Source organism: Tiliqua scincoides, chromosome 4 (assembly GCF_035046505.1).
Source record: "Tiliqua scincoides isolate rTilSci1 chromosome 4, rTilSci1.hap2, whole genome shotgun sequence".
In the NCBI taxonomy this organism is placed as follows: Eukaryota; Metazoa; Chordata; class Lepidosauria; order Squamata; family Scincidae; genus Tiliqua; species Tiliqua scincoides.
The window spans coordinates 8957200-8961886 of record NC_089824.1 but is presented as its reverse complement, the minus strand read 5'-3'; positions in this window follow the sequence as shown (position 1 = coordinate 8961886).

Genomic DNA, 4687 nt, shown 5'->3' with positions numbered 1-4687 from the left:
CAGTTATGGAAGAGGCTTCAGGAGTCAACCTCGAGGCAAAATCCGGAGCCGGAGTCCCTGAGGCAGTTCATGGCTGAACACAGTCATGTTCTGGCAACTCCTGCGACGCTGCTGGAACCAACCGTATTGGCCTCTGCCTTTCCATTGGACCATTTCAGCGATGTGAAGAGGGGGAATTTGATGCATGGGAAACAGTCTATCCTCCATATCTATTCTACCCAGGCTTCGCGCACTGGAGAGGACACTGTTCCAGAACCACCATTCAAAGCACGATACCATAGTCTTCTGAGACTAAAGGATGCCAACGTGGATGCTTATATCCTCCATAGTGGACATGTGGGGTGAGGCAGCCTTTTCGAGCAACATGGAATGAGTACTGCCAACGCACACATTGCATTGTTCAGTTTTAGTTGAATGAAGAGGTTCTGGCAATCTCAAATAACATGTGAACGATTGTTTTTCTAGGGAATTGATCCATAAGAGATAGCAAAGCCAAGCCTGTTTGTGTTATTGTGATGTCTTGCCCCATGATGAAAGAGGAGAGTCATGTCATAATTACCTGGTTTGGAATATAGATTGATCTCTAGCAGTGGACCTGCCATTATGTGAAAGGGTGAAATGCCTCTGGCGCAGAGCCTTGCGCGCCACTAGACTGCGCAGAAGCCTCACTGTGTTTCTGGTTTGCCGGAAGCACAATTTAAGACTGGGGGGGGGGGAATCTCAGGAGGCTTCCATGGTACGTCCAAGAGTTGTGTAAGGCTCTGTTTCACACCAGGTGAGTGTCTTATTGTGCGGCATAAGTTATAATAATGGCACATACCCTGTGTGTGTGTGTGTGTGTGTGTGCATGCCACCTGCATACTGATGATAGTTAACTCCAGATCTCCGGACAATCTCTCAGTCAACGTCTCTCTCACCTGTTGAATGGGTGTCTCCCAGCATGGCTTTCTGGGACGTCCCCTCCAGGAAGGACTGGAATGTCACTAGGAAATAGTGCCACCAGGACATTCTTGCACGATTGTTTTTGGAAAATATTTCTGTAGTGTTTTCAGGCATTTAATGCAGGCCAACATATTTGCTGTTGTTGGATGAGGGCCCAGGTGCTTTGCTTTGAGAAATATGCAGGCACCTGTACGTTTGGAAGGAGGATATATATTCAAAATTGTTCTCACCCTTCTGAGCCAATCACTTGAGCTGCAGGATTCCTCCCAGTCCCCGCGCCTGAATCACTGCCTGTGCTTTTCAAGAAGTGTTCTTGCTCACGGTGCATAGTGTATTCAGTTCCCCATTTAAGTAACAATGAATTCCACTGAGGTGCAACCTTCATGATTCTCCAGCCTGCCATGAGCCCTGGAGATAAAATTAAGCCCCCCTTGACAGACGATTGTTGCTAAAGAACCCAGAGGGCATTATTTCATTCTTTCTTGCGAGGCATGAATCCTTCGCTGGGGAGCTGTGCGCCTTTGCCTTTTGTGCTCCAGATGATTCAGTCCACCAGATTTGCATTACGAACAGCGCTTGGAATAGAAAAATCAGGAAGGGGAGAAGGTTGGAGACAAAGAAATTGCCATCCCTTTCACTCACTAATGTTACAAGTCAAGAAGGCTTTCAGACAATTTTTCTTGGTGACTAATTAAGGAATGATTCACGGGATGGGCTTTGCTCTCTGCTCACTGCTCTCAGCTTCCAGTTGGTAAACTGGCAATTTCTGTCAAGAAAAGGGCCAGTCCCAGACATTTGCACCCCCCCCCCCCCACTCTCAGATTCCAGTTGGGAAACTTGCATGTTCTGTCAAGAAGAAGCTAGTCTGGTGTGCCTCCCCATCGGGTTCTAATGAGTAACCTGACAGCTTCTGTTGGAATCAGGGCCCATCAAGGGCATTGAAATCGCTCTCCCCAGAGTTAAAGCAGAACAGCAATTTATGGGCCTTAAATGCCACCTGCCCAGAGTTGGGTCACCTCCTGCGGGCAGACTCTAAATCAGATTTAATTTGAGCTTTCTTATCTGTTTCACTTGCTAAAGTTAGACATCAGCTTAAAAACAAAATGTGGGCCGGACAGCACAATATATTTCATAGAATCATAGAATCACAGAGTTGGAAGGTTCCTGTGGGTCATCTTCTAGTCCAGGGGTGCTCACACTTTTTTGGCTCGAGAGCTACTTTGAAACCCAGCAAGGCCCGGAGATCTACCAGAGTTTTTTTTACAATGTTCGCGCCATCATAACATATAACATTTATGTGTACAATGTATGTTGGTGTACCTTGAGCCCCACTGAGTAGAACAGGACTTACTCCTGAGTAGACATGCCTAGGATTAGGCTGTGAGGCTGCAATCCTAGCCACACTTACCTGGGAGTAAGCCCCATTGAGTACAATGGGCCTTACTCCCGGCGTTTCCTCCCAGAGGCACCTGAAGGGGGGGGGTCAGCACTCCGCGATCTACTCATTTTGCCTCGCGATCTACCGGTAGATCGCGATCCACCTATTGAGCACCCCTGTTCTAGTCCAACCCCCTGCCTTAGCCAGGAAATCCTCTTGGAGCATCTCCAATGGGTGCAGTATCTCCTCACTCAGCCGTCCAACATGATTAAAGATGTTCAAGCTCATGAGTACTCTTGTCCTGTCCTATGTCCCAGTGGCATACCTTGGGTGGCAATGGGGGTAAATGCCCTAGGCGCCATGCCTGTGGCACCACCACCCATTTATCTTTTCTTTTTTTAAGAAAGAAGTTGGCAGCTCCTCTGGCTTCTTTCCTTAAAAAACAAACAAACAAAAACAAAACTCTCCTTCTCATGAACGAGGGGGCTGACTGGAATTGTGGCTGGAGATGCTGCAAGTTGCTGCCTCTTTGGCTGCGATTCAGCACCGGACTGGGCTTAAAGAAAAGGGGTGGCCTAGAGCAGCAGCATACTAGAAATCGCAACTGTAGCACCCCCTTATCTTATGGGGGACTTTAAAAAATGGAGACTGTTCATTGAAATTGCCCATCTACAAGCACTGCAATTTCTACCATGTGGAGGAGAAATTCAGATCAACTGTCCTTACATGTAATTTTTTTAAAGTCCTCCCACAAGACAGAGGGATATGTGCCCATGAGTGTACACATTCGTAATTGCCTGGGGTTGGTTCAGGGGTCGAAATGCCATCCAAACAGGTCTGGAGACCAATTATGGAACAGTCCATAGGCCTCTTTTTGACCCTTCTCTCTTTCCCTCACATATTTTCAGTTGGTCAAGCAGCAGTTTGCATCAGAAAAAGACAGTCCGGATCCTGAGATAGAAAACCCAAATTGTGTCCCCCAGCATAAAAATGCAAAAATGACTTACTAGCCTTGATTTGATTGGCCCACAAAAATCTGCTAAGGGAAAGAAAGTTTACGAAAGGTACCTTGTATACAGTGGGATGTGTGAAGGGTGGGGAGGCAGGTGAGGCAGAGCCTCTTCCCCAGAGTTCTTTGAAAAGCACCCCCCCCCCGCCCTGTGGGGTGTGCAAATCCATGGGTTGTGTGTGCTTGCCCATCTCACATGGCGGCAGCGGCACTTTTTGAAGGACTCTGGCAGGGAGGCTCTGCCTTGCCTGTGTCCTCACTCATCACATGTCCCTGGTATAGAGAAGCTCCTTTCCTCCATCCATAGAGGAAAAGGGACAGACATTTCATTACTACAGATAGTGGCTCTAGAAACAGAGCCACAGAACTCAGAAGAGTCTCCCAGAAGCCAGAATTGATATCACAGGAGCCAAAGATCATAGAGGACAATGTGCCATGAGAAGAAAAATGCAGGAAATCATGGTCTAAGTCAGGGGGGTCCAAAGTTTTTGGCAGGAGGGCCACATCATCTCTCTGACACTGTGTCGGGGGCCGGGGGGGAAAGAATTAATTTACATTTAAAATTTGAATAAAATCTACATACGTTTGCATAAATGTATATATTAAAGATGAACTTATATGAATGAATGAAGGTCTTGCAATAGCTCAAGGCCTATAAAGGCCTTGCACAAAGCAAGGCTGGCCTTTCCTTTGCTGCCACTACTGCATGACAGATGTGAAACAGCGAGCAGTGGAGGGAGCTCTCATCCCACAGCTCATGCAAGAAGTCAAAAAGTCACTGTCACGCTGAGAGCAGTTGCATGGGGCCAGTGTGGGCTCCAGCAAATCTCCGGAGGGCCAGAGGCTCATTGGAGACTGGGGGCTCCCTGAGGGCCGCATTGGGAGTCCTTGAGGGCCGCAAGTGGCCCCAGGGCCGGGGTTTGGGCACCCCTGGTCTAAATCAACCCATTTTTAGTAAGGGTGAGCTAGTGCCACCCATACTGTGACTGAAGTCCCTTCCCTTAACAGTGGTGGCCACTGACATATACATGAAAACTGTAGTGGCTCCAGGAGTAGGTTAATGAAGAGGAAGCAACGTCCTTGGGGGTCGCAGCCAGCAGTGTGGGTCAGCGCACTTAGGTGGGCAGTGCGCCTTCTCATTTCCCGAGTCTCAGTGTTTCCCCCAACCTGCAGAGGAAGAAGATTGGGGCTGAAAGATCAGGGGAGGGAAAGTGAGAGTGAGTGGAGCTGAAGTGGTCAGCCCACACCACATCTGAGATAGCAGAACGTCTTTACTGCTTCCGGGCCGCGGGACCTAAGGGAGGCATCTTCACTGACGATTTGCAGGCTTTTTGGCGCATGGCTTGAGTGAATTTGTT